Raw genomic sequence first — 27983 nt, forward strand, 5'->3', positions numbered from 1 at the left:
GGGGAGAGGAGCAGCAGCGGGGAGAGAGGAGTAGCAGCAGTGAGAGGAGCAGCAGCGGGGCGAGAGGAGCAGCAGCGCGGCGAGGGGAGCAGCAGCGGGGAGAGAGGAGCAGCAGCGGGGAGAGAGGAGCAGCAGTGGGGAGAGAGGAGCAGCAGCGGGGACAGAGGAGCAGCAGCGGGGGGAGAGGAGCAGCAGTGGGGCGAGGGGAGCAGCAGCGGGGAGAGAGGAGCAGCAGCGGGGCGAGAGGAGCAGCAACGGGGAGAGAGGAGCAGCAGCGGGGGGAGAGGAGCAGCAGCGGGGAGAGAGGAGCAGCAGCGGGGAGAGAGGAGCAGCAGCGGGGAGAGGGGAGCAGCAGCGAGAACGGAGGAGCAGCAGCGGGGGAGAGAGGAGCAGCAGCGGGGAGAGAGGACCAGTAGCAGGGAGAGGGGAGCAGCAGCGGGGGGAGAGGAGCAGCAGCGGGGGGAGAGGAGCAGCAACGGGAGGTGAGGAGCAGCAACGGGGGGAGAGGAGAAGCAGCGGGGGGAGAGGAGCAGCAGGGAGAGAGGACCAGTAGCAGGGAGAGAGGAGCAGCAGCGGGGGGAGAGGTGAAGCAGCGGGGGGAGAGGAGCAGCAGCGGGGCGAGAGGAGCAGCAGCGCGGCGAGGGGAGCAGCAGTGGGGAGAGGAGCAGCAGCGGGGGAAAGGAGCAGCAACGGGGAGAGAGGAAAAGTAGCAGGGAGAGAGGAGCAGCAGCGGGGGGAGAGGAGAAGCAGCGGGGGGAGAGGAGCAGCAGCGCGGCGAGGGGAGCAGCAGTGGGGAGAGGAGCAGCAGTGGGGAGAGAGGAAAAGCAGCAGTGAGAGGAGCAGCAGCGGGGCGAGAGGAGCAGCAGCGCGGCGAGGGGAGCAGCAGCGGGGAGAGAGGAGCAGCAGTGGGGAGAGAGGAGCAGCAGCGGGGAGAGAGGAAAAGGAGCGGGGCTACAGGAGCAGCAGCGGGGAGAGAGGAACAGCTGCAGGGCGCGAGGAGCAGCAGCGGGGAGAGAGGAGCAGCAGCAGCAGGGAGAGGTGACCAGCAGCAGGGGGAGAGAAGCAGCAGCGGGGAGAGAGGAGCAGCAGCGGGGAGAGAGGAGCAGCAGCGGGGCGAAAGGAGCAGCAGCGGGGAGAGAGGTGCAGCAGCGGGGCGACAGGAGCATCAGCGGGGAGAGAGGAGCAGCAGCGGGGGAGAGGATCAGCAGCGGGGAGAGAGGAGCAGCACTGGGGAGAGAGGAGCAGCAGGGTGAGGGGAGCAGCAGCGGGAATGAGGAGCAGCAGAGGGGAGAGAGGAGCAGCAGGAGGGAGGGAGGAACAGCAGCAGGGGGAGTGGAGCAGCATCGGGGGAAGAGGAGCAGCAGCGGGGAGAGAGGAGCAGCAGCGGGGGAGAGGAGCAGCACCGGGGAGAGAGGAGCAGCAACGGGGAGAGAGGAGCAGCAGCGGGGGGAGAGGAGCAGCAGCGGGGAGAGAGGAGCAGCAGCGGGGAGAGAGGAGCAGCAGCGGGGAGAGGGGAGCAGCAGCGAGAACGGAGGAGCAGCAGCGGGGGAGAGAGGAGCAGCAGCGGGGAGAGAGGACCAGTAGCAGGGAGAGGGGAGCAGCAGCGGGGGGAGAGGAGCAGCACCGGGGAGAGAGGACCAGTAGCAGGGAGAGGGGAGCAGCAGCGGGGGGAGAGGAGCAGCAGCGGGGGGAGAGGAACAGCAGCGGGGAGAGAGGAACAGCAGCGGGGAGAGAGGAGCAGCAGCGGGGGGAGAGGAGCAGCAGCGGGGAGAGAGGACCAGTAGCAGGGAGTGGGGAGCAGCAGCGGGGGGAGAGGAGCAGCAGCGGGGGAGTGGAGCAGCAGCGGGGAGAGAGGAACAGCAGCGGGGAGAGAGGAGCAGCAGCGGGGGGAGAGGAGCAGCAGCGGGGAGAGAGGAGCAGCAGCAGTGAGAGGAGCAGCAGCGGGGAGAGAGGAGCAGCAGCGGGGAGAGAGGAGCAGCAGCGGGGGGAGAGGAGCAGCAGCGGGGAGAGAGGAGCAGCAGCGGGGAGAGAGGAGCAGCAGCGGGGAGAGAGGAACAGTAGCAGGGAGAGAGGAGCAGCAGCGGGGGGAGAGGAGAAGCAGCGGGGGGAGAGGAGCAGCAGCGCGGCGAGGGGAGCAGCAGTGGGGAGAGGAGCAGCAGTGGGGAGAGAGGAACAGCAGCAGTGAGAGGAGCAGCAGCGGGGCGAGAGGAGCAGCAGCGCGGCGAGGGGAGCAGCAGCGGGGAGAGAGGAGCAGCAGCGGGGAGAGAGGAGCAGCAGTGGGGAGAGAGGAGCAGCAGCGGGGCGAGAGGAGCAGCAGCGGGGCGAGAGGAGCAGCAGCGCGGCGAGGGGAGCAGCAGTGGGGAGAGGAGCAGCAGTGGGGAGAGAGGAACAGCAGCAGTGAGAGGAGCAGCAGCGGGGCGAGAGGAGCAGCAGCGCGGCGAGGGGAGCAGCAGCGGGGAGAGAGGAGCAGCAGCGGGGAGAGAGGTGCAGCAGTGGGGAGAGAGGAGCAGCAGCGGGGCGAGAGGAGCAGCAGCGGGGACAGAGGAGCAGCAGCGGGGGGAGAGGAGCAGCAGTGGGGCGAGGGGAGCAGCAGCGGGGAGAGAGGAGCAGCAGCGGGGAGAGAGGAGAAGCAGCGGGAAGGAGGAGCAGCAGCGGGGGGAGAGGAGCAGCAGTGGGGCGAGGGGAGCAGCATTGGGGAGAGAGGAAAAGCAGCGGGGAGAGAGGAGCAGCAGCGGGGAGAGAGGAGCAGCAGCAGGGGGAGAGGAGCAGCAGCAGGGGAGAGGAGCAGCAGCGGGGCGCGAGGAGCAGCAGCGGGGAGAGAGGAGCAGCAGCAGCAGGGAGAGGTGACAAGCAGCAGGGGGAGAGGAGCAGCAGCACGGAGAGAGGAGCAGCAGCGAGGAGACAGGAGCAGCAGCAAGGAGAGAGGAGCAGCAGCGGGGAGAGAGGAGCAGCAGGGTGAGGGGAGCAGCAGTGGGGAGAGAGGAGCAGCAGGGTGAGGGGAGCAGCAGTGGGGAGAGGAGCAGCAGCGGGGAGAGAGGAGCAGCAGCGGGGCGACAGGAGCAGCAGCGGGGAGAGAGGTGCAGCAGCGGGGGAGAGGATCACCAGCGGGGAGAGAGGAGCAGCAGCGGGGGAGAGGAGCAGCACTGGGGAGAGAGGAGCAGCAGGGTGAGGGGAGCAGCAGCGGGAATGAGGAGCAGCAGCGGGGAGAGAGGAGCAGCAGGAGGGAGAGAGGAACAGCAGCTGGGCGAGAGGAGCAGCAGCGGGGACAGAGGAGCAGCAGCGGGGGGAGAGGAGCAGCAGTGGGGCGAGGGGAGCAGCAGCGGGGAGAGGAGCAGCAGTGGGGAGAGAGGAACAGCAGCAGTGAGAGGAGCAGCAGCGGGGCGAGAGGAGCAGCAGCGCGGCGAGGGGAGCAGCAGCGGGGAGAGAGGAGCAGCAGCGGGGAGAGAGGAGCAGCAGTGGGGAGAGAGGAGCAGCAGCGGGGCGAGAGGAGCAGCAGCGGGGCGAGAGGAGCAGCAGCGCGGCGAGGGGAGCAGCAGTGGGGAGAGGAGCAGCAGTGGGGAGAGAGGAACAGCAGCAGTGAGAGGAGCAGCAGCGGGGCGAGAGGAGCAGCAGCGCGGCGAGGGGAGCAGCAGCGGGGAGAGAGGAGCAGCAGCGGGGAGAGAGGTGCAGCAGTGGGGAGAGAGGAGCAGCAGCGGGGCGAGAGGAGCAGCAGCGGGGACAGAGGAGCAGCAGCGGGGGGAGAGGAGCAGCAGTGGGGCGAGGGGAGCAGCAGCGGGGAGAGAGGAGCAGCAGCGGGGAGAGAGGAGAAGCAGCGGGAAGGAGGAGCAGCAGCGGGGGGAGAGGAGCAGCAGTGGGGCGAGGGGAGCAGCATTGGGGAGAGAGGAAAAGCAGCGGGGAGAGAGGAGCAGCAGCGGGGAGAGAGGAGCAGCAGCAGGGGGAGAGGAGCAGCAGCAGGGGAGAGGAGCAGCAGCGGGGCGCGAGGAGCAGCAGCGGGGAGAGAGGAGCAGCAGCAGCAGGGAGAGGTGACAAGCAGCAGGGGGAGAGGAGCAGCAGCACGGAGAGAGGAGCAGCAGCGAGGAGACAGGAGCAGCAGCAAGGAGAGAGGAGCAGCAGCGGGGAGAGAGGAGCAGCAGGGTGAGGGGAGCAGCAGTGGGGAGAGAGGAGCAGCAGGGTGAGGGGAGCAGCAGTGGGGAGAGGAGCAGCAGCGGGGAGAGAGGAGCAGCAGCGGGGCGACAGGAGCAGCAGCGGGGAGAGAGGTGCAGCAGCGGGGGAGAGGATCACCAGCGGGGAGAGAGGAGCAGCAGCGGGGGAGAGGAGCAGCACTGGGGAGAGAGGAGCAGCAGGGTGAGGGGAGCAGCAGCGGGAATGAGGAGCAGCAGCGGGGAGAGAGGAGCAGCAGGAGGGAGAGAGGAACAGCAGCTGGGCGAGAGGAGCAGCAGCGGGGAGAGGGGAGCAGCAGCGGGGAGAGAGGAGCAGCAGCGGGGAGAGAGGAGCAGCAGCGGGGGGAGAGGAGCAGCAGCGGGGAGAGAGGAGCAGCAGCGGGGAGAGAGGAACAGCAGCGGGGAGAGAGGAGCAGCAGCGGGGCGAGAGGAGCAGCAGCGGGGAGAGAGGAGCAGCAGCGGGGGGAGAGGAGCAGCAGCGGGGAGAGAGGAGCAGCAGCGGGGAGAGAGGAGCAGCAGCGGGGAGAGTGGAGCAGCAGCGGGGCGAGAGGAGCAGCCGCGAGGAGAGGGGAGCAGCAGCGAGAAGGGAGGAGCAGCAGCGGGGAGAGAGGACCAGTAGCAGGGAGAGGGGAGCAGCAGCGGGGGGAGAGGAGCAGCAGCGGGGGGAGAGGAGCAGCAACGGGGGGTGAGTAGCAGCAACGGGGGGAGAGGAGAAGCAGCGGGGGGAGAGGAGCAGCAGCAGGGAGAGAGGAGAAGCAGCGGGGGGAGAGGTGAAGCAGCGGGGGGAGAGGAGCAGCAGCGGGGCGAGAGGAGCAGCAGCGCGGCGAGGGGAGCAGCAGTGGGGAGAGGAGCAGCAGCGGGGGAAAGGAGCAGCAACGGGGAGAGAGGAAAAGTAGCAGGGAGATAGGAGCTGCAGCGGGGGGAGAGGGGAAGCAGCGGGGGGAGAGGAGCAGCAGCGCGGCGAGGGGAGCAGCAGTGGGGAGAGGAGCAGCAGTGGGGAGAGAGGAACAGCAGCAGTGAGAGGAGCAGCAGCGGGGCGAGAGGAGCAGCAGCAGCAGGGAGAGGTGACCAGCAGCAGGGGGAGAGAAGCAGCAGCGGGGAGAGAGGAGCAGCAGCGGGGAGAGAGGAGCAGCAGCGGGGCGAAAGGAGCAGCAGCGGGGAGAGAGGTGCAGCAGCGGGGCGACAGGAGCATCAGCGGGGAGAGAGGAGCAGCAGCGGGGGAGAGGATCAGCAGCGGGGAGAGAGGAGCAGCACTGGGGAGAGAGGAGCAGCAGGGTGAGGGGAGCAGCAGCGGGAATGAGGAGCAGCAGAGGGGAGAGAGGAGCAGCAGGAGGGAGGGAGGAACAGCAGCAGGGGGAGTGGAGCAGCATCGGGGGAAGAGGAGCAGCAGCGGGGAGAGAGGAGCAGCAGCGGGGGAGAGGAGCAGCACCGGGGGGAGAGGAGCAGCAGCGGGGGGAGAGGAACAGCAGCGGGGAGAGAGGAACAGCAGCGGGGAGAGAGGAGCAGCAGCGGGGGGAGAGGAGCAGCAGCGGGGAGAGAGGACCAGTAGCAGGGAGTGGGGAGCAGCAGCGGGGGGAGAGGAGCAGCAGCGGGGGAGTGGAGCAGCAGCGGGGAGAGAGGAACAGCAGCGGGGAGAGAGGAGCAGCAGCGGGGGGAGAGGAGCAGCAGCGGGGAGAGAGGAGTAGCAGCAGTGAGAGGAGCAGCAGCGGGGAGAGAGGAGCAGCAGCGGGGAGAGAGGAGCAGCAGCGGGGGGAGAGGAGCAGCAGCGGGGAGAGAGGAGCAGCAGCGGGGAGAGAGGAGCAGCAGCGGGGAGAGAGGAACAGTAGCAGGGAGAGAGGAGCAGCAGCGGGGGGAGAGGAGAAGCAGCGGGGGGAGAGGAGCAGCAGCGCGGCGAGGGGAGCAGCAGTGGGGAGAGGAGCAGCAGTGGGGAGAGAGGAACAGCAGCAGTGAGAGGAGCAGCAGCGGGGCGAGAGGAGCAGCAGCGCGGCGAGGGGAGCAGCAGCGGGGAGAGAGGAGCAGCAGCGGGGAGAGAGGAGCAGCAGTGGGGAGAGAGGAGCAGCAGCGGGGCGAGAGGAGCAGCAGCGGGGCGAGAGGAGCAGCAGCGCGGCGAGGGGAGCAGCAGTGGGGAGAGGAGCAGCAGTGGGGAGAGAGGAACAGCAGCAGTGAGAGGAGCAGCAGCGGGGCGAGAGGAGCAGCAGCGCGGCGAGGGGAGCAGCAGCGGGGAGAGAGGAGCAGCAGCGGGGAGAGAGGAGCAGCAGTGGGGAGAGAGGAGCAGCAGCGGGGCGAGAGGAGCAGCAGCGGGGACAGAGGAGCAGCAGCGGGGGGAGAGGAGCAGCAGTGGGGCGAGGGGAGCAGCAGCGGGGAGAGAGGAGCAGCAGCGGGGAGAGAGGAGAAGCAGCGGGAAGGAGGAGCAGCAGCGGGGGGAGAGGAGCAGCAGTGGGGCGAGGGGAGCAGCATTGGGGAGAGAGGAAAAGCAGCGGGGAGAGAGGAGCAGCAGCGGGGAGAGAGGAGCAGCAGCAGGGGGAGAGGAGCAGCAGCAGGGGGAGAGGAGCAGCAGCGGGGCGCGAGGAGCAGCAGCGGGGAGAGAGGAGCAGCAGCAGCAGGGAGAGGTGACAAGCAGCAGGGGGAGAGGAGCAGCAGCACGGAGAGAGGAGCAGCAGCGAGGAGACAGGAGCAGCAGCAAGGAGAGAGGAGCAGCAGCGGGGAGAGAGGAGCAGCAGGGTGAGGGGAGCAGCAGTGGGGAGAGAGGAGCAGCAGGGTGAGGGGAGCAGCAGTGGGGAGAGGAGCAGCAGCGGGGAGAGAGGAGCAGCAGCGGGGCGACAGGAGCAGCAGCGGGGAGAGAGGTGCAGCAGCGGGGGAGAGGATCACCAGCGGGGAGAGAGGAGCAGCAGCGGGGGAGAGGAGCAGCACTGGGGAGAGAGGAGCAGCAGGGTGAGGGGAGCAGCAGCGGGAATGAGGAGCAGCAGCGGGGAGAGAGGAGCAGCAGGAGGGAGAGAGGAACAGCAGCTGGGCGAGAGGAGCAGCAGCGGGGAGAGGGGAGCAGCAGCGGGGAGAGAGGAGCAGCAGCGGGGAGAGAGGAGCAGCAGCGGGGGGAGAGGAGCAGCAGCGGGGAGAGAGGAGCAGCAGCGGGGAGAGAGGAACAGCAGCGGGGAGAGAGGAGCAGCAGCGGGGCGAGTGGAGCAGCAGCGGGGAGAGAGGAGCAGCAGCGGGGGGAGAGGAGCAGCAGCGGGGAGAGAGGAGCAGCAGCGGGGAGAGAGGAGCAGCAGCGGGGAGAGTGGAGCAGCAGCGGGGCGAGAGGAGCAGCCGCGAGGAGAGGGGAGCAGCAGCGAGAAGGGAGGAGCAGCAGCGGGGAGAGAGGACCAGTAGCAGGGAGAGGGGAGCAGCAGCGGGGGGAGAGGAGCAGCAGCGGGGGGAGAGGAGCAGCAACGGGGGGTGAGTAGCAGCAACGGGGGGAGAGGAGAAGCAGCGGGGGGAGAGGAGCAGCAGCAGGGAGAGAGGAGTAGCAGCGGGGGGAGAGGTGAAGCAGCGGGGGGAGAGGAGCAGCAGCGGGGCGAGAGGAGCAGCAGCGCGGCGAGGGGAGCAGCAGTGGGGAGAGGAGCAGCAGCGGGGGAAAGGAGCAGCAACGGGGAGAGAGGAAAAGTAGCAGGGAGATAGGAGCTGCAGCGGGGGGAGAGGGGAAGCAGCGGGGGGAGAGGAGCAGCAGCGCGGCGAGGGGAGCAGCAGTGGGGAGAGGAGCAGCAGTGGGGAGAGAGGAACAGCAGCAGTGAGAGGAGCAGCAGCGGGGCGAGAGGAGCAGCAGCGCGGCGAGGGGAGCAGCAGCGGGGAGAGAGGAGCAGCAGTGGGGAGAGGGGAGCAGCAGCGGGGAGAGAGGAAAAGCAGCGGGGCTACAGGAGCAGCAGCGGGGAGAGAGGAACAGCTGCGGGGCGCGAGGAGCAGCAGCGGGGAGAGAGGAGCAGCAGCGAGGAGACAGGAGCAGCAGCGGGGAGAGAGGATCAGCAGGGTGAGGGGAGCAGCAGCGGGGAGAGAGGAGCAGCAGCGGGGAGAGAGGAGCAGCAGCGGGGCGACAGGAGCAGCAGCGGGGAGAGAGGAGCAGCAGGAGGAGAGAGGAACAGCAGCGGGGCGAGAGGAGCAGCAGCGGGGAGAGGGGAGCAGCAGAGGGGAGAGAGGATCAGCAGCGGTGGGAGAGGAGCAGCAGCGGGGAGATAGGAGCAGCAGGGTGTGGTAGTATGTATTGGGGGTCATGTGGGTCTGGAAGCCCAAATGTCATTGGCTGACAGATCCCGGGTCCTGGTTGGCCGTTGACCTCTAGCTCCGCCCTGAAGGCGGAGTATAAGAAGCCGGAGTCCTCCCCCGCAGGCCATTCTACTATCGAGCTGCGGGGGAACAGACACGGTTATTAAAGCCTCATCGACTTCACTCTATTCGTCTCACGGAGTCTGTGTGCGCTACACGGGGCGAGAGGAGCAGCAGCGGGGCGAGAGGAGCAGCAGCGGGGAGAGGGGAGCAGCAGCGGGAAGGGAGGAGCAGCAGCGGGGAGAGAGGAGCAGCAGCGTGGAGAGAGGAGCAGCAGTGGGGAAGAGAGCAGCTTCAGCGGGGAGAGAGCAGCAGCAGCAGGGGAGAGGAACAGAAGCGGGGAGCGAGGAGCAGCAACGGGGCGAAGGGAGCAGCAACAGGAAGAGAGGAGCTGCAGCGGGGGAGAGAGCACAGTGGGGGAGAGAGGAGCAGCAGCGGGGAGAATGGAGCAGCAGCGGAAAGAGAGAGGAGCAGCAGCGGGGAGAGAGGAGCAGCAGCGGGGAGAGAGGAGCAGCAGCGGGGTGAGGGGAGCAGCAGCGGGGTGAGGGGAGCAGCAGCGGGGAGAAAGGAGCAGCAGCGGGGGTGAGGAGCAGCAGCGGGGAGAGAGGACCAGTAGCAGGGAGAGGGGAGCAGCAGCGGGGGAGAGGAGCAGCAGCGGGGGGAGAGGAGCAGCAACGGGGGGTGAGGAGCAGCAGCGGGGAGAGAGGAGCAGCAGCGGGGGAGAGGAGAAGCAGCGGGGAGAGAGGAACAGCAGCAGGGAGAGAGGAGCAGCAGCTTGGGGAGAGGAGCAGCAGCGGGGGAGAGGAGAAGCAGCGGGGAGAGGAGCAGCAGCAGTGAGAGGAGCAGCAGCAGGGAGGGAGGAGCAGCAGCGCGGCGAGGGGAGCAGCAGCGCGGCGAGGGGAGCAGCAGCGGGGAGAGAGGAGCAGCAGCGGGCAGGAGGAGCAGCAGCGGGGGGAGAGGAGCAGCAGTGGGGCGAGGGGAGCAGCAGTGGGGAGAGAGGAAAAGCAGCGGGGAGAGAGGAGCAGCAGCGGGGAGAGAGGAGCAGCAGCAGGGGGAGAGGAGCAGCAGCAGGGGGAGAGGAGCAGCAGCGGGGCGCGAGGAGCTGCAGCGGGGAGAGAGGAGCAGCAGCAGCAGGGAGAGGTGACAAGCAGCAGGGGGAGAGGAGCAGCAGCAAGGAGAGAGGAGCAGCAGCGAGGAGACAGGAGCAGCAGCAGGGAGAGAGGAGCAGCAGTGGGGAGAGAGGAGCAGCAGGGTGAGGGGAGCAGCAGTGGGGAGAGGAGCAGCAGCGGGGAGAGAGGAGCAGCAGCGGGGCGACAGGAGCAGCAGCGGGGAGAGAGGAGCAGCAGCGGGGAGAGGAGCAGCACTGGGGAGAGAGGAGCAGCAGGGTGAGGGGAGCAGCAGCGGGAATGAGGAGCAGCAGCGGGGAGAGAGGAGCAGCAGGAGGGAGAGAGGAACAGCAGCTGGGCGAGAGGAGCAGCAGCGGGGAGAGGGGAGCAGCAGCGGGGAGAGAGGAGCAGCAGCGGGGAGAGAGGAGCAGCAGGAGGGAGAGAGGAACAGCAGCTGGGCGAGAGGAGCAGCAGCAGGGTGAGGGGAGCAGCAGCGGGAATGAGGAGCAGCAGAGGGGAGAGGGGAGCAGCAGGAGGGAGGGAGGAACAGCAGCAGGGGGAGTGGAGCAGCAGCGGGGGGAGAGGAGCAGCAGCGGGGGGAGAGGAACAGCAGCGGGGAGAGAGGAACAGCAGCGGGGAGAGAGGAGCAGCAGCGGGGGAGTGGAGCAGCAGCGGGGAGAGAGGAACAGCAGCGGGGAGAGAGGAGCAGCAGCGGGGGGAGAGGAGCAGCAGCGGGGAGAGAGGAGTAGCAGCAGTGAGAGGAGCAGCAGCGGGGAGAGAGGAGCAGCAGCGGGGAGAGAGGAGCAGCAGCGGGGGGAGAGGAGCAGCAGCGGGGAGAGAGGAGCAGCAGCGGGGAGAGAGGAGCAGCAGCGGGGAGAGAGGAACAGTAGCAGGGAGAGAGGAGCAGCAGCGGGGGGAGAGGAGAAGCAGCGGGGGGAGAGGAGAAGCAGCGGGGGGAGAGGAGCAGCAGCGGGGCGAGAGGAGCAGCAGCGCGGCGAGGGGAGCAGCAGTGGGGAGAGGAGCAGCAGTGGGGAGAGAGGAACAGCAGCAGTGAGAGGAGCAGCAGCGGGGCGAGAGGAGCAGCAGCGCGGCGAGGGGAGCAGCAGCGGGGAGAGAGGAGCAGCAGCGGGGAGAGAGGAGCAGCAGTGGGGAGAGAGGAGCAGCAGCGGGGAGAGAGGACCAGTAGCAGGGAGAGGGGAGCAGCAGCGGGGGAGAGGAGCAGCAGCGGGGGGAGAGGAGCAGCAACGGGGGGTGAGGAGCAGCAGCGGGGAGAGAGGAGCAGCAGCGGGGGAGAGGAGAAGCAGCGGGGAGAGAGGAACAGCAGCAGGGAGAGAGGAGCAGCAGCTTGGGGAGAGGAGCAGCAGCGGGGGAGAGGAGAAGCAGCGGGGAGAGGAGCAGCAGCAGTGAGAGGAGCAGCAGCAGGGAGGGAGGAGCAGCAGCGCGGCGAGGGGAGCAGCAGCGCGGCGAGGGGAGCAGCAGCGGGGAGAGAGGAGCAGCAGCGGGCAGGAGGAGCAGCAGCGGGGGGAGAGGAGCAGCAGTGGGGCGAGGGGAGCAGCAGTGGGGAGAGAGGAAAAGCAGCGGGGAGAGAGGAGCAGCAGCGGGGAGAGAGGAGCAGCAGCAGGGGGAGAGGAGCAGCAGCAGGGGGAGAGGAGCAGCAGCGGGGCGCGAGGAGCTGCAGCGGGGAGAGAGGAGCAGCAGCAGCAGGGAGAGGTGACAAGCAGCAGGGGGAGAGGAGCAGCAGCAAGGAGAGAGGAGCAGCAGCGAGGAGACAGGAGCAGCAGCAGGGAGAGAGGAGCAGCAGTGGGGAGAGAGGAGCAGCAGGGTGAGGGGAGCAGCAGTGGGGAGAGGAGCAGCAGCGGGGAGAGAGGAGCAGCAGCGGGGCGACAGGAGCAGCAGCGGGGAGAGAGGAGCAGCAGCGGGGAGAGGAGCAGCACTGGGGAGAGAGGAGCAGCAGGGTGAGGGGAGCAGCAGCGGGAATGAGGAGCAGCAGCGGGGAGAGAGGAGCAGCAGGAGGGAGAGAGGAACAGCAGCTGGGCGAGAGGAGCAGCAGCGGGGAGAGGGGAGCAGCAGCGGGGAGAGAGGAGCAGCAGCGGGGAGAGAGGAGCAGCAGGAGGGAGAGAGGAACAGCAGCTGGGCGAGAGGAGCAGCAGCAGGGTGAGGGGAGCAGCAGCGGGAATGAGGAGCAGCAGAGGGGAGAGGGGAGCAGCAGGAGGGAGGGAGGAACAGCAGCAGGGGGAGTGGAGCAGCAGCGGGGGGAGAGGAGCAGCAGCGGGGGGAGAGGAACAGCAGCGGGGAGAGAGGAACAGCAGCGGGGAGAGAGGAGCAGCAGCGGGGGAGTGGAGCAGCAGCGGGGAGAGAGGAACAGCAGCGGGGAGAGAGGAGCAGCAGCGGGGGGAGAGGAGCAGCAGCGGGGAGAGAGGAGTAGCAGCAGTGAGAGGAGCAGCAGCGGGGAGAGAGGAGCAGCAGCGGGGAGAGAGGAGCAGCAGCGGGGGGAGAGGAGCAGCAGCGGGGAGAGAGGAGCAGCAGCGGGGAGAGAGGAGCAGCAGCGGGGAGAGAGGAACAGTAGCAGGGAGAGAGGAGCAGCAGCGGGGGGAGAGGAGAAGCAGCGGGGGGAGAGGAGCAGCAGCGGGGCGAGAGGAGCAGCAGCGCGGCGAGGGGAGCAGCAGTGGGGAGAGGAGCAGCAGTGGGGAGAGAGGAACAGCAGCAGTGAGAGGAGCAGCAGCGGGGCGAGAGGAGCAGCAGCGCGGCGAGGGGAGCAGCAGCGGGGAGAGAGGAGCAGCAGCGGGGAGAGAGGAGCAGCAGTGGGGAGAGAGGAGCAGCAGCGGGGCGAGAGGAGCAGCAGCGGGGACAGAGGAGCAGCAGCGGGGGGAGAGGAGCAGCAGTGGGGCGAGGGGAGCAGCAGCGGGGAGAGAGGAGCAGCAGCGGGGCGAGAGGAGCAGCAGCGGGGAGAGAGGAGCAGCAGCGGGGGGAGAGGAGCAGCAGCGGGGAGAGAGGAGCAGCAGCGGGGAGAGAGGAGCAGCAGCGGGGAGAGGGGAGCAGCAGCGAGAAGGGAGGAGCAGCAGCGGGGGAGAGAGGAGCAGCAGCGGGGAGAGAGGACCAGTAGCAGGGAGAGGGGAGCAGCAGCGGGGGGAGAGGAGCAGCAGCGGGGGGAGAGGAGCAGCAACGGGGGGTGAGGAGCAGCAACGGGGGGAGAGGAGAAGCAGCGGGGGGAGAGGAGCAGCAGGGAGAGAGGACCAGTAGCAGGGAGAGAGGAGCAGCAGCGGGGGGAGAGGTGAGGCAGCGGGGGGAGAGGAGCAGCAGCGGGGCGAGAGGAGCAGCAGCGCGGCGAGGGGAGCAGCAGTGGGGAGAGGAGCAGCAGCGGGGGAAAGGAGCAGCAACGGGGAGAGAGGAAAAGTAGCAGGGAGAGAGGAGCAACAGCGGGGGGAGAGGAGAAGCAGCGGGGGGAGAGGAGCAGCAGTGGGGAGAGAGGAAAAGCAGCAGTGAGAGGAGCAGCAGCGGGGCGAGAGGAGCAGCAGCGCGGCGAGGGGAGCAGCAGCGGGGAGAGGGGAGCAGCAGCGAGAAGGAAGGAGCAGCAACGGGGAGAGAGGAAAAGTAGCAGGGAGAGAGGAGCAACAGCGGGGGGAGAGGAGAAGCAGCGGGGGGAGAGGAGCAGCAGCGGGGCGAAAGGAGCAGCAGCGGGGAGAGAGGTGCAGCAGAGGGGCGACAGGAGCATCAGCGGGGAGAGAGGAGCAGCAGCGGGGGAGAGGATCAGCAGCGGGGAGAGAGGAGCAGCACTGGGGAGAGAGGAGCAGCAGGAGGGAGGGAGGAACAGCAGCAGGGGGAGTGGAGCAGCATCGGGGGAAGAGGAGCAGCAGCGGGGAGAGAGGAGCAGCAGCGGGGGAGTGGAGCAGCAGCGGGGAGAGAGGAACAGCAGCGGGGAGAGAGGAGCAGCAGCGGGGGGAGAGGAGCAGCAGCGGGGAGAGAGGAGTAGCAGCAGTGAGAGGAGCAGCAGCGGGGAGAGAGGAGCAGCAGCGGGGAGAGAGGAGCAGCAGCGGGGGGAGAGGAGCAGCAGCGGGGAGAGAGGAGCAGCAGCGGGGAGAGAGGAGCAGCAGCGGGGAGAGAGGAACAGTAGCAGGGAGAGAGGAGCAGCAGCGGGGGGAGAGGAGAAGCAGCGGGGGGAGAGGAGCAGCAGCGGGGGAGTGGAGCAGCAGCGGGGAGAGAGGAACAGCAGCGGGGAGAGAGGAGCAGCAGCGGGGGGAGAGGAGCAGCAGCGGGGAGAGAGGAGTAGCAGCAGTGAGAGGAGCAGCAGCGGGGAGAGAGGAGCAGCAGCGGGGAGAGAGGAGCAGCAGCGGGGGGAGAGGAGCAGCAGCGGGGAGAGAGGAGCAGCAGCGGGGAGAGAGGAGCAGCAGCGGGGAGAGAGGAACAGTAGCAGGGAGAGAGGAGCAGCAGCGGGGGGAGAGGAGAAGCAGCGGGGGGAGAGGAGCAGCAGCGCGGCGAGGGGAGCAGCAGTGGGGAGAGGAGCAGCAGTGGGGAGAGAGGAACAGCAGCAGTGAGAGGAGCAGCAGCGGGGCGAGAGGAGCAGCAGCGCGGCGAGGGGAGCAGCAGCGGGGAGAGAGGAGCAGCAGCGGGGAGAGAGGAGCAGCAGTGGGGAGAGAGGAGCAGCAGCGGGGCGAGAGGAGCAGCAGCGGGGCGAGAGGAGCAGCAGCGCGGCGAGGGGAGCAGCAGTGGGGAGAGGAGCAGCAGTGGGGAGAGAGGAACAGCAGCAGTGAGAGGAGCAGCAGCGGGGCGAGAGGAGCAGCAGCGCGGCGAGGGGAGCAGCAGCGGGGAGAGAGGAGCAGCAGCGGGGAGAGAGGAGCAGCAGTGGGGAGAGAGGAGCAGCAGCGGGGCGAGAGGAGCAGCAGCGGGGACAGAGGAGCAGCAGCGGGGGGAGAGGAGCAGCAGTGGGGCGAGGGGAGCAGCAGCGGGGAGAGAGGAGCAGCAGCGGGGAGAGAGGAGAAGCAGCGGGAAGGAGGAGCAGCAGCGGGGGGAGAGGAGCAGCAGTGGGGCGAGGGGAGCAGCATTGGGGAGAGAGGAAAAGCAGCGGGGAGAGAGGAGCAGCAGCGGGGAGAGAGGAGCAGCAGCAGGGGGAGAGGAGCAGCAGCAGGGGGAGAGGAGCAGCAGCGGGGCGCGAGGAGCAGCAGCGGGGAGAGAGGAGCAGCAGCAGCAGGGAGAGGTGACAAGCAGCAGGGGGAGAGGAGCAGCAGCACGGAGAGAGGAGCAGCAGCGAGGAGACAGGAGCAGCAGCAAGGAGAGAGGAGCAGCAGCGGGGAGAGAGGAGCAGCAGGGTGAGGGGAGCAGCAGTGGGGAGAGAGGAGCAGCAGGGTGAGGGGAGCAGCAGTGGGGAGAGGAGCAGCAGCGGGGAGAGAGCAGCAGCAGCGGGGCGACAGGAGCAGCAGCGGGGAGAGAGGTGCAGCAGCGGGGGAGAGGATCACCAGCGGGGAGAGAGGAGCAGCAGCGGGGGAGAGGAGCAGCACTGGGGAGAGAGGAGCAGCAGGGTGAGGGGAGCAGCAGCGGGAATGAGGAGCAGCAGCGGGGAGAGAGGAGCAGCAGGAGGGAGAGAGGAACAGCAGCTGGGCGAGAGGAGCAGCAGCGGGGAGAGGGGAGCAGCAGCGGGGAGAGAGGAGCAGCAGCGGGGAGAGAGGAGCAGCAGCGGGGGGAGAGGAGCAGCAGCGGGGAGAGAGGAGCAGCAGCGGGGAGAGAGGAACAGCAGCGGGGAGAGAGGAGCAGCAGCGGGGCGAGAGGAGCAGCAGCGGGGAGAGAGGAGCAGCAGCGGGGGGAGAGGAGCAGCAGCGGGGAGAGAGGAGCAGCAGCGGGGAGAGAGGAGCAGCAGCGGGGAGAGTGGAGCAGCAGCGGGGCGAGAGGAGCAGCCGCGAGGAGAGGGGAGCAGCAGCGAGAAGGGAGGAGCAGCAGCGGGGAGAGAGGACCAGTAGCAGGGAGAGGGGAGCAGCAGCGGGGGGAGAGGAGAAGCAGCGGGGGGAGAGGAGCAGCAACGGGGGGTGAGTAGCAGCAACGGGGGGAGAGGTGAAGCAGCGGGGGGAGAGGAGCAGCAGCGGGGCGAGAGGAGCAGCAGCGCGGCGAGGGGAGCAGCAGTGGGGAGAGGAGCAGCAGCGGGGGAAAGGAGCAGCAACGGGGAGAGAGGAAAAGTAGCAGGGAGATAGGAGCAGCAGCGGGGGGAGAGGGGAAGCAGCGGGGGGAGAGGAGCAGCAGCGCGGCGAGGGGAGCAGCAGTGGGGAGAGGAGCAGCAGTGGGGAGAGAGGAACAGCAGCAGTGAGAGGAGCAGCAGCGGGGCGAGAGGAGCAGCAGCGCGGCGAGGGGAGCAGCAGCGGGGAGAGAGGAGCAGCAGTGGGGAGAGGGGAGCAGCAGCGGGGAGAGAGGAAAAGCAGCGGGGCTACAGGAGCAGCAGCGGGGAGAGAGGAACAGCTGCGGGGCGCGAGGAGCAGCAGCGGGGAGAGAGGAGCAGCAGCAGCAGGGAGAGGTGACCAGCAGCAGGGGGAGAGAAGCAGCAGCGGGAGAGAGGAGCAGCAGCGAGGAGACAGGAGCAGCAGCGGGGAGAGAGGATCAGCAGGGTGAGGGGAGCAGCAGCGGGGAGAGAGGAGCAGCAGCGGGGAGAGAGGAGCAGCAGCGGGGCGACAGGAGCAGCAGCGGGGAGAGAGGAGCAGCAGGAGGAGAGAGGAACAGCAGCGGGGCGAGAGGAGCAGCAGCGGGGAGAGGGGAGCAGCAGAGGGGAGAGAGGATCAGCAGCGGTGGGAGAGGAGCAGCAGCGGGGAGATAGGAGCAGCAGGGTGTGGTAGTATGTATTGGGGGTCATGTGGGTCTGGAAGCCCAAATGTCATTGGCTGACAGATCCCGGGTCCTGGTTGGCCGTTGACCTCTAGCTCCGCCCTGAAGGCGGAGTATAAGAAGCCGGAGTCCTCCCCCGCAGGCCATTCTACTATCGAGCTGCGGGGGAACAGACACGGTTATTAAAGCCTCATCGACTTCACTCTATTCGTCTCACGGAGTCTGTGTGCGCTACACGGGGCGAGAGGAGCAGCAGCGGGGCGAGAGGAGCAGCAGCGGGGAGAGGGGAGCAGCAGCGGGAAGGGAGGAGCAGCAGCGGGGAGAGAGGAGCAGCAGCGTGGAGAGAGGAGCAGCAGTGGGGAAGAGAGCAGCTTCAGCGGGGAGAGAGCAGCAGCAGCAGGGGAGAGGAACAGAAGCGGGGAGCGAGGAGCAGCAACGGGGCGAAGGGAGCAGCAACAGGAAGAGAGGAGCTGCAGCGGGGGAGAGAGCACAGTGGGGGAGAGAGGAGCAGCAGCGGGGAGAATGGAGCAGCAGCGGAAAGAGAGAGGAGCAGCAGCGGGGAGAGAGGAGCAGCAGCGGGGAGAGAGGAGCAGCAGCGGGGTGAGGGGAGCAGCAGCGGGGTGAGGGGAGCAGCAGCGGGGAGAAAGGAGCAGCAGCGGGGGTGAGGAGCAGCAGCGGGGAGAGAGGACCAGTAGCAGGGAGAGGGGAGCAGCAGCGGGGGAGAGGAGCAGCAGCGGGGGGAGAGGAGCAGCAACGGGGGGTGAGGAGCAGCAGCGGGGAGAGAGGAGCAGCAGCGGGGGAGAGGAGAAGCAGCGGGGAGAGAGGAACAGCAGCAGGGAGAGAGGAGCAGCAGCTTGGGGAGAGGAGCAGCAGCGGGGGAGAGGAGAAGCAGCGGGGAGAGGAGCAGCAGCAGTGAGAGGAGCAGCAGCAGGGAGGGAGGAGCAGCAGCGCGGCGAGGGGAGCAGCAGCGCGGCGAGGGGAGCAGCAGCGGGGAGAGAGGAGCAGCAGCGGGCAGGAGGAGCAGCAGCGGGGGGAGAGGAGCAGCAGTGGGGCGAGGGGAGCAGCAGTGGGGAGAGAGGAAAAGCAGCGGGGAGAGAGGAACAGCAGCGGGGAGAGAGGAGCAGCAGCAGGGGGAGAGGAGCAGCAGCAGGGGGAGAGGAGCAGCAGCGGGGCGCGAGGAGCTGCAGCGGGGAGAGAGGAGCAGCAGCAGCAGGGAGAGGTGACAAGCAGCAGGGGGAGAGGAGCAGCAGCAAGGAGAGAGGAGCAGCAGCGAGGAGACAGGAGCAGCAGCAGGGAGAGAGGAGCAGCAGTGGGGAGAGAGGAGCAGCAGGGTGAGGGGAGCAGCAGTGGGGAGAGGAGCAGCAGCGGGGAGAGAGGAGCAGCAGCGGGGCGACAGGAGCAGCAGCGGGGAGAGAGGAGCAGCAGCGGGGAGAGGAGCAGCACTGGGGAGAGAGGAGCAGCAGGGTGAGGGGAGCAGCAGCGGGAATGAGGAGCAGCAGCGGGGAGAGAGGAGCAGCAGGAGGGAGAGAGGAACAGCAGCTGGGCGAGAGGAGCAGCAGCGGGGAGAGGGGAGCAGCAGCGGGGAGAGAGGAGCAGCAGCGGGGAGAGAGGAGCAGCAGGAGGGAGAGAGGAACAGCAGCTGGGCGAGAGGAGCAGCAGCAGGGTGAGGGGAGCAGCAGCGGGAATGAGGAGCAGCAGAGGGGAGAGGGGAGCAGCAGGAGGGAGGGAGGAACAGCAGGAGGGGGAGTGGAGCAGCAGCGGGGGGAGAGGAGCAGCAGCGGGGGGAGAGGAACAGCAGCGGGGAGAGAGGAACAGCAGCGGGGAGAGAGGAGCAGCAGCGGGGGAGTGGAGCAGCAGCGGGGAGAGAGGAACAGCAGCGGGGAGAGAGGAGCAGCAGCGGGGGGAGAGGAGCAGCAGCGGGGAGAGAGGAGTAGCAGCAGTGAGAGGAGCAGCAGCGGGGAGAGAGGAGCAGCAGCGGGCAGAGAGGAGCAGCAGCGGGGGGAGAGGAGCAGCAGCGGGGAGAGAGGAGCAGCAGTGGGGAGAGAGGAGCAGCAGCGGGGAGAGAGGAACAGTAGCAGGGAGAGAGGAGCAGCAGCGGGGGGAGAGGAGAAGCAGCGGGGGGAGAGGAGCAGCAGCGGGGCGAGAGGAGCAGCAGCGCGGCGAGGGGAGCAGCAGTGGGGAGAGGAGCAGCAGTGGGGAGAGAGGAACAGCAGCAGTGAGAGGAGCAGCAGCGGGGCGAGAGGAGCAGCAGTGGGGAGAGAGGAACAGCAGCAGTGAGAGGAGCAGCAGCGGGGCGAGAGGAGCAGCAGCGCGGCGAGGGGAGCAGCAGCGGGGAGAGAGGAGCAGCAGCGGGGACAGAGGAGCAGCAGCGGGGGGAGAGGAGCAGCAGTGGGGCGAGGGGAGCAGCAGCGGGGAGAGAGGAGCAGCAGCGGGGCGAGAGGAGCAGCAGCGGGGAGAGAGGAGCAGCAGCGGGGGGAGAGGAGCAGCAGCGGGGAGAGAGGAGCAGCAGCGGGGAGAGAGGAGCAGCAGCGGGGAGAGGGGAGCAGCAGCGAGAAGGGAGGAGCAGCAGCGGGGGAGAGAGGAGCAGCAGCGGGGAGAGAGGACCAGTAGCAGGGAGAGGGGAGCAGCAGCGGGGGGAGAGGAGCAGCAGCGGGGGGAGAGGAGCAACAACGGGGGGTGAGGAGCAGCAACGGGGGGAGAGGAGAAGCAGCGGGGGGAGAGGAGCAGCAGGGAGAGAGGACCAGTAGCAGGGAGAGAGGAGCAGCAGCGGGGGGAGAGGTGAGGCAGCGGGGGGAGAGGAGCAGCAGCGGGGCGAGAGGAGCAGCAGCGCGGCGAGGGGAGCAGCAGTGGGGAGAGGAGCAGCAGCGGGGGAAAGGAGCAGCAACGGGGAGAGAGGAAAAGTAGCAGGGAGAGAGGAGCAGCAGCGGGGGGAGAGGAGAAGCAGCGGGGGGAGAGGAGCAGCAGCGCGGCGAGGGGAGCAGCAGTGGGGAGAGGAGCAGCAGTGGGGAGAGAGGAACAGCAGCAGTGAGAGGAGCAGCAGCGGGGCGAGAGGAGCAGCAGCGCGGCGAGGGGAGCAGCAGCGGGGAGAGAGGAGCAGCAGTGGGGAGAGAGGAGCAGCAGCGGGGAGAGAGGAAAAGCAGCGGGGCTACAGGAGCAGCAGCGGGGAGAGAGGAACAGCTGCAGGGCGCGAGGAGCAGCAGCGGGGAGAGAGGAGCAGCAGCAGCAGGGAGAGGTGACCAGCAGCAGGGGGAGAGAAGCAGCAGCGGGGAGAGAGGAGCAGCAGCGAGGAGACAGGAGCAGCAGCGGGGAGAGAGGATCAGCAGGGTGAGGGGAGCAGCAGCGGGGAGAGAGGAGCAGCAGCGGGGCGACAGGAGCAGCAGCGGGGAGAGAGGAGCAGCAGCGGGGCGAAAGGAGCTGCAGCGGGGAGAGAGGTGCAGCAGCGGGGCGACAGGAGCATCAGCGGGGAGAGAGGAGCAGCAGCGGGGGAGAGGATCAGCAGCGGGGAGAGAGGAGCAGCACTGGGGAGAGAGGAGCAGCAGGGTGAGGGGAGCAGCAGCGGGAATGAGGAGCAGCAGAGGGGAGAGAGGAGCAGCAGGAGGGAGGGAAGAACAGCAGCAGGGGGAGTGGAGCAGCATCGGGGGAAGAGGAGCAGCAGCGGGGAGAGAGGAGCAGCAGCGGGGGAGAGGAGCAGCAGCGGGGAGAGAGGACCAGTAGCGGGGAGAGGGGAGCAGCAGCAGGGGGAGAGGAGCAGCAGCGGGGGGAGAGGAACAGCAGCGGGGAGAGAGGAACAGCAGCGGGGAGAGAGGAGCAGCAGCGGGGGGAGAGGAGCAGCAGCGGGGAGAGAGGACCAGTAGCAGGGAGAGGGGAGCAGCAGCGGGGGGAGAGGAGCAGCAGCGGGGGAGTGGAGCAGCAGCTGGGAGAGAGGAACAGCAGCGGGGAGAGAGGAGCAGCAGCGGGGGGAGAGGAGCAGCAGCGGGGAGAGAGGAGTAGCAGCAGTGAGAGGAGCAGCAGCGGGGAGAGAGGAGCAGCAGCGGGGAGAGAGGAGCAGCAGCGGGGGGAGAGGAGCAGCAGCGGGGAGAGAGGAGCAGCAGCAGGGAGAGAGGAGCAGCAGCGGGGAGAGAGGAACAGTAGCAGGGAGAGAGGAGCAGCAGCGGGGGGAGAGGAGAAGCAGCGGGGGAGAGGAGCAGCAGCGCGGCGAGGGGAGCAGCAGTGGGGAGAGGAGCAGCAGTGGGGAGAGAGGAACAGCAGCAGTGAGAGGAGCAGCAGCGGGGCGAGAGGAGCAGCAGCGCGGCGAGGGGAGCAGCAGCGGGGAGAGAGGAGCAGCAGCGGGGAGAGAGGAGCAGCAGTGGGGAGAGAGGAGCAGCAGCGGGGCGAGAGGAGCAGCAGCGGGGCGAGAGGAGCAGCAGCGCGGCGAGGGGAGCAGCAGTGGGGAGAGGAGCAGCAGTGGGGAGAGAGGAACAGCAGCAGTGAGAGGAGCAGCAGCGGGGCGAGAGGAGCAGCAGCGCGGCGAGGGGAGCAGCAGCGGGGAGACAGGAGCAGCAGCGGGGAGAGAGGAGCAGCAGTGGGGAGAGAGGAGCAGCAGCGGGGCGAGAGGAGCAGCAGCGGGGACAGAGGAGCAGCAGCGGGGGGAGAGGAGCAGCAGTGGGGCGAGGGGAGCAGCAGCGGGGAGAGAGGAGCAGCAGCGGGGAGAGAGGAGAAGCAGCGGGAAGGAGGAGCAGCAGCGGGGGGAGAGGAGCAGCAGTGGGGCGAGGGGAGCAGCATTGGGGAGAGAGGAAAAGCAGCGGGGAGAGAGGAGCAGCAGCGGGGAGAGAGGAGCAGCAGCAGGGGGAGAGGAGCAGCAGCAGGGGGAGAGGAGCAGCAGCGGGGCGCGAGGAGCAGCAGCGGGGAGAGAGGAGCAGCAGCAGCAGGGAGAGGTGACAAGCAGCAGGGGGAGAGGAGCAGCAGCACGGAGAGAGGAGCAGCAGCGGGGAGAGAGGAGAAGCAGCGGGAAGGAGGAGCAGCAGTGGGGAGAGAGGAGCAGCAGGGTGAGGGGAGCAGCAGTGGGGAGAGGAGCAGCAGCGGGGAGAGAGGAGCAGCAGCGGGGCGACAGGAGCAGCAGCGGGGAGAGAGGTGCAGCAGCGGGGGAGAGGATCACCAGCGGGGAGAGAGGAGCAGCAGCGGGGGAGAGGAGCAGCACTGGGGAGAGAGGAGCAGCAGGGTGAGGGGAGCATCAGCGGGAATGAGGAGCAGCAGCGGGGAGAGAGGAGCAGCAGGAGGGAGAGAGGAACAGCAGCTGGGCGAGAGGAGCAGCAGCGGGGAGAGGGGAGCAGCAGCGGGGAGAGAGGAGCAGCAGCGGGGAGAGAGGAGCAGCAGCGGGGGGAGAGGAGCAGCAGCGGGGAGAGAGGAGCAGCAGCGGGGAGAGAGGAACAGCAGCGGGGAGAGAGGAGCAGCAGCGGGGCGAGAGGAGCAGCAGCGGGGAGAGAGGAGCATCAGCGGGGGGAGAGGAGCAGCAGCGGGGAGAGAGGAGCAGCAGCGGGGAGAGAGGAGCAGCAGCGGGGAGAGTGGAGCAGCAGCGGGGCGAGAGGAGCAGCCGCGAGGAGAGGGGAGCAGCAGCGAGAAGGGAGGAGCAGCAGCGGGGAGAGAGGACCAGTAGCAGGGAGAGGGGAGCAGCAGCGGGGGGAGAGGAGCAGCAGCGGGGGGAGAGGAGCAGCAACGGGGGGTGAGTAGCAGCAACGGGGGGAGAGGAGAAGCAGCGGGGGGAGAGGAGCAGCAGTGGGGAGAGGAGCAGCAGCGGGGGAAAGGAGCAGCAACGGGGAGAGAGGAAAAGTAGCAGGGAGAGAGGAGCAGCAGCGGGGGGAGAGGGGAAGCAGCGGGGGGGAGAGGAGCAGCAGCGCGGCGAGGGGAGCAGCAGTGGGGAGAGGAGCAGCAGTGGGGAGAGAGGAACAGCAGCAGTGAGAGGAGCAGCAGCGGGGCGAGAGGAGCAGCAGCGCGGCGAGGGGAGCAGCAGCGGGGAGAGAGGAGCAGCAGTGGGGAGAGGGGAGCAGCAGCGGGGAGAGAGGAAAAGCAGCGGGGCTACAGGAGCAGCAGCGGGGAGAGAGGAACAGCTGCGGGGCGCGAGGAGCAGCAGCGGGGAGAGAGGAGCAGCAGCAGCAGGGAGAGGTGACCAGCAGCAGGGGGAGAGAAGCAGCAGCGGGGAGAGAGGAGCAGCAGCGAGGAGACAGGAGCAGCAGCGGGGAGAGAGGATCAGCAGGGTGAGGGGAGCAGCAGCGGGGAGAGAGGAGCAGCAGCGGGGAGAGAGGAGCAGCAGCGGGGCGACAGGAGCAGCAGCGGGGAGAGAGGAGCAGCAGCGGGGGAGAGGAGCAGCAGCGGGGCGACAGGAGCATCAGCGGGGAGAGAGGAGCAGCAACGGGGGAGAGGATCAGCAGCGGGGAGAGAGGAGCAGCACTGGGGAGAGAGGAGCAGCAGGGTGAGGGGAGCAGCAGCGGGAATGAGGAGCAGCAGAGGGGAGAGAGGAGCAGCAGGAGGGAGGGAGGAACAGCAGCGGGGAGAGAGGAGCAGCAGCAGCAGGGAGAGGTGACAAGCAGCAGGGGGAGAGGAGCAGCAGCACGGAGAGAGGAGCAGCAGCGGGGAGAGAGGAGAAGCAGCGGGAAGGAGGAGCAGCAGTGGGGAGAGAGGAGCAGCAGGGTGAGGGGAGCAGCAGTGGGGAGAGGAGCAGCAGCGGGGAGAGAGGAGCAGCAGCGGGGCGACAGGAGCAGCAGCGGGGAGAGAGGTGCAGCAGCGGGGGAGAGGATCACCAGCGGGGAGAGAGGAGCAGCAGCGGGGGAGAGGAGCAGCACTGGGGAGAGAGGAGCAGCAGGGTGAGGGGAGCATCAGCGGGAATGAGGAGCAGCAGCGGGGAGAGAGGAGCAGCAGGAGGGAGAGAGGAACAGCAGCTGGGCGAGAGGAGCAGCAGCGGGGAGAGGGGAGCAGCAGCGGGGAGAGAGGAGCAGCAGCGGGGAGAGAGGAGCAGCAGCGGGGGGAGAGGAGCAGCAGCGGGGAGAGAGGAGCAGCAGCGGGGAGAGAGGAACAGCAGCGGGGAGAGAGGAGCAGCAGCGGGGCGAGAGGAGCAGCAGCGGGGAGAGAGGAGCATCAGCGGGGGGAGAGGAGCAGCAGCGGGGAGAGAGGAGCAGCAGCGGGGAGAGAGGAGCAGCAGCGGGGAGAGTGGAGCAGCAGCGGGGCGAGAGGAGCAGCCGCGAGGAGAGGGGAGCAGCAGCGAGAAGGGAGGAGCAGCAGCGGGGAGAGAGGACCAGTAGCAGGGAGAGGGGAGCAGCAGCGGGGGGAGAGGAGCAGCAGCGGGGGGAGAGGAGCAGCAACGGGGGGTGAGTAGCAGCAACGGGGGGAGAGGAGAAGCAGCGGGGGGAGAGGAGCAGCAGTGGGGAGAGGAGCAGCAGCGGGGGAAAGGAGCAGCAACGGGGAGAGAGGAAAAGTAGCAGGGAGAGAGGAGCAGCAGCGGGGGGAGAGGGGAAGCAGCGGGGGGGAGAGGAGCAGCAGCGCGGCGAGGGGAGCAGCAGTGGGGAGAGGAGCAGCAGTGGGGAGAGAGGAACAGCAGCAGTGAGAGGAGCAGCAGCGGGGCGAGAGGAGCAGCAGCGCGGCGAGGGGAGCAGCAGCGGGGAGAGAGGAGCAGCAGTGGGGAGAGGGGAGCAGCAGCGGGGAGAGAGGAAAAGCAGCGGGGCTACAGGAGCAGCAGCGGGGAGAGAGGAACAGCTGCGGGGCGCGAGGAGCAGCAGCGGGGAGAGAGGAGCAGCAGCAGCAGGGAGAGGTGACCAGCAGCAGGGGGAGAGAAGCAGCAGCGGGGAGAGAGGAGCAGCAGCGAGGAGACAGGAGCAGCAGCGGGGAGAGAGGATCAGCAGGGTGAGGGGAGCAGCAGCGGGGAGAGAGGAGCAGCAGCGGGGAGAGAGGAGCAGCAGCGGGGCGACAGGAGCAGCAGCGGGGAGAGAGGAGCAGCAGCGGGGGAGAGGAGCAGCAGCGGGGCGACAGGAGCATCAGCGGGGAGAGAGGAGCAGCAACGGGGGAGAGGATCAGCAGCGGGGAGAGAGGAGCAGCACTGGGGAGAGAGGAGCAGCAGGGTGAGGGGAGCAGCAGCGGGAATGAGGAGCAGCAGAGGGGAGAGAGGAGCAGCAGGAGGGAGGGAGGAACAGCAGCGGGGGGAGTGGAGCAGCATCGGGGGAAGAGGAGTAGCAGCGGGGAGAGAGGAGCAGCAGCGGGGAAGAGGAGCAGCAGCGGGGAGAGAGGACCAGTAGCAGGGAGAGGGGAGCAGCAGCGGGGGGAGAGGAGCAGCAGCGGGGGGAGAGGAACAGCAGCGGGGAGAGAGGAACAGCAGCGGGGAGAGAGGACCAGTAGCAGGGAGAGGGGAGCAGCAGCGTGGGGAGAGGAGCAGCAGCGGGGGAGTGGAGCAGCAGCGGGGAGAGAGGAGCAGCAGTGGGGAGAGAGGAGCAGCAGCGGGGCGAGAGGAGCAGCAGCGGGGACAGAGGAACAGCAGCGGGGGGAGAGGAGCAGCAGTGGGGCGAGGGGAGCAGCAGCGGGGAGAGAGGAGCAGCAGCGGGGCGAGAGGAGAAGCAGCGGGAAGGAGGAGCAGCAGCGGGGGGAGAGGAGCAGCAGTGGGGCGAGGGGAGCAGCAGTGGGGAGAGAGGAAAAGCAGCGGGGAGAGAGGAGCAGCAGCGGGGAGAGAGGAGCAGCAGCAGGGGGAGAGGAGCAGCAGCAGGGGGAGAGGAGCAGCAGCGGGGCGCGAGGAGCAGCAGCGGGGAGAGAGGAGCAGCAGCAGCAGGGAGAGGTGACAAGCAGCAGGGGGAGAGGAGCAGCAGCACGGAGAGAGGAGCAGCAGCGAGGAGACAGGAGCAGCAGCAGGGAGAGAGGAGCAGCAGTGGGGAGAGAGGAGCAGCAGGGTGAGGGGAGCAGCAGCGGGGAGAGGAGCAGCAGCGGGGAGAGAGGAGCAGCAGCGGGGCGACAGGAGCAGCAGCGGGGAGAGAGGTGCAGCAGCGGGGGAGAGGATCACCAGCGGGGAGAGAGGAGCAGCACTGGGGAGAGAGGAGCAGCAGGGTGAGGGGAGCAGCAGCGGGAATGAGGAGCAGCAGCGGGGAGAGAGGAGCAGCAGGAGGGAGAGAGGAACAGCAGCTGGGAGAGAGGAGCAGCAGCGGGGAGAGGGGAGCAGCAGCGGGGAGAGAGGAGCAGCAGCGGGGAGAGAGGAGCAGCAGCGGGGGGAGAGGAGCAGCAGCGGGGAGAGAGGAGCAGCAGCGGGGAGAGAGGAACAGCAGCGGGGAGAGAGGAGCAGCAGCGGGGCGAGAGGAGCAGCAGCGGGGAGAGAGGAGCAGCAGCGGGGGGAGAGGAGCAGCAGCGGGGAGAGAGGAGCAGCAGCGGGGAGAGAGGAGCAGCAGCGGGGAGAGTGGAGCAGCAGCGGGGCGAGAGGAGCAGCCGCGAGGAGAGGGGAGCAGCAGCGAGAAGGGAGGAGCAGCAGCGGGGAGAGAGGACCAGTAGCAGGGAGAGGGGAGCAGCAGCGGGGGGAGAGGAGCAGCAGCGGGGGGAGAGGAGCAGCAACGGGGGGTGAGGAGCAGCAACGGGGGGAGAGGAGAAGCAGCGGGGGGAGAGGAGCAGCAGCAGGGAGAGAGGACCAGTAGCAGGGAGAGAGGAGCAGCAGCGGGGGGAGAGGTGAAGCAGCGGGGGGAGAGGAGCAGCAGCGGGGCGAGAGGAGCAGCAGCGCGGCGAGGGGAGCAGCAGTGGGGAGAGGAGCAGCAGCGGGGGAAAGGAGCAGCAACGGGGAGAGAGGAAAAGTAGCAGGGAGAGAGGAGCAGCAGCGGGGGGAGAGGAGAAGCAGCGGGGGGAGAGGAGCAGCAGCGCGGCGAGGGGAGCAGCAGTGGGGAGAGGAGCAGCAGTGGGGAGAGAGGAACAGCAGCAGTGAGAGGAGCAGCAGCGGGGCGAGAGGAGCAGCAGCGCGGCGAGGGGAGCAGCAGCGGGGAGAGAGGAAAAGCAGCGGGGCTACAGGAGCAGCAGCGGGGAGAGAGGAACAGCTGCGGGGCGCGAGGAGCAGCAGCGGGGAGAGAGGAGCAGCAGCAGCAGGGAGAGATGACCAGCAGCAGGGGGAGAGAAGCAGCAGCGGGGAGAGAGGAGCAGCAGCGAGGAGACAGGAGCAGCAGCGGGGAGAGAGGATCAGCAGGGTGAGGGGAGCAGCAGCGGGGAGAGAGGAGCAGCAGCGGGGAGAGAGGAGCAGCAGCGGGGAGAGAGGAGCAGCAGCGGGGCGACAGGAGCAGCAGCGGGGAGAGAGGAGCAGCAGCGGGGGAGAGGATCAGCAGCGGGGAGAGAGGAGCAGCACTGGGGAGAGAGGAGCAGCAGGGTGAGGGGAGCAGCAGCGGGAATGAGGAGCAGCAGATGGGAGAGAGGAGCAGCAGGAGGGAGGGAGGAACAGCAGCGGGGGGAGAGGAGCAGCATCGGGGGAAGAGGAGCAGCAGCGGGGAGAGAGGAGCAGCAGCGGGAGAGAGGAGCAGCAGCGGGGAGAGAGGACCAGTAGCAGGGAGAGGGGAGCAGCAGCGGGGGGAGAGGAGCAGCAGCGGGGGGAGAGGAACAGCAGCGGGGAGAGAGGAACAGCAGCGGGGAGAGAGGAGCAGCAGCGGGGGGAGAGGAGCAGCAGCGGGGAGAGAGGACCAGTAGCAGGGAGAGGGGAGCAGCAGCGGGGGGAGAGGAGCAGCAGCGGGGGAGTGGAGCAGCAGCGGGGAGAGAGGAACAGCAGCGGGGAGAGAGGAGCAGCAGCGGGGGGAGAGGAGCAGCAGCGGGTAGAGAGGAGCAGCAGCAGTGAGAGGAGCAGCAGCGGGGAGAGAGGAGCAGCGGCGGGGAGAGAGGAGCAGCAGCGGGGGGAGAGGAGCAGCAGCGGGGAGAGAGGAGCAGCAGCGGGGAGAGAGGAGCAGCAGCGGGGAGAGAGGAACAGTAGCAGGGAGAGAGGAGCAGCAGCGGGGGGAGAGGAGAAGCAGCGGGGGGAGAGGAGCAGCAGCGGGGCGAGAGGAGCAGCAGCGCGGCGAGGGGAGCAGCAGTGGGGAGAGGAGCAGCAGTGGGGAGAGAGGAACAGCAGCAGTGAGAGGAGCAGCAGCGGGGCGAGAGGAGCAGCAGCGCGGCGAGGGGAGCAGCAGCGGGGAGAGAGGAGCAGCAGCGGGGAGAGAGGAGCAGCAGTGGGGAGAGAGGAGCAGCAGCGGGGCGAGAGGAGCAGCAGCGGGGACAGAGGAGCAGCAGCGGGGGGAGAGGAGCAGCAGTGGGGCGAGGGGAGCAGCAGCGGGGAGAGAGGAGCAGCAGCGGGGAGAGAGGAGAAGCAGCGGGAAGGAGGAGCAGCAGCGGGGGGAGAGGAGCAGCAGTGGGGCGAGGGGAGCAGCAGTGGGGAGAGAGGAAAAGCAGTGGGGAGAGAGGAGCAGCAGCGGGGAGAGAGGAGCAGCAGCAGGGGGAGAGAGCAGCAGCAGGGGGAGAGGAGCAGCAGCGGGGAGAGAGGAGCAGCAGCAGCAGGGAGAGGTGACGAGCAGCAGGGGGAGAGGAGCAGCAGCGGGGAGACAGGAGCAGCAGTGGGGAGAGAGGAGCAGCAGGGTGAGGGGAGCAGCAGTGGGGAGAGGAGCAGCAGCGGGGAGAGAGGAGCAGCAGG

The 27983-nt window shown here is 69.0% G+C and overlaps 1 protein-coding gene across 1 annotated transcript in view; it reads right to left on the reverse strand.

Annotated features, from left to right (window-relative positions):
- Positions 1-27983, reverse strand: part of shc3 (SHC (Src homology 2 domain containing) transforming protein 3) — a 442272-nt gene that overhangs the window by 287931 nt on the left and 126358 nt on the right. The window lies entirely within an intron of this gene.

Source organism: Scyliorhinus torazame, chromosome 9, assembly GCF_047496885.1.
Source record: "Scyliorhinus torazame isolate Kashiwa2021f chromosome 9, sScyTor2.1, whole genome shotgun sequence".
NCBI classification, from domain to species: Eukaryota; Metazoa; Chordata; class Chondrichthyes; order Carcharhiniformes; family Scyliorhinidae; genus Scyliorhinus; species Scyliorhinus torazame.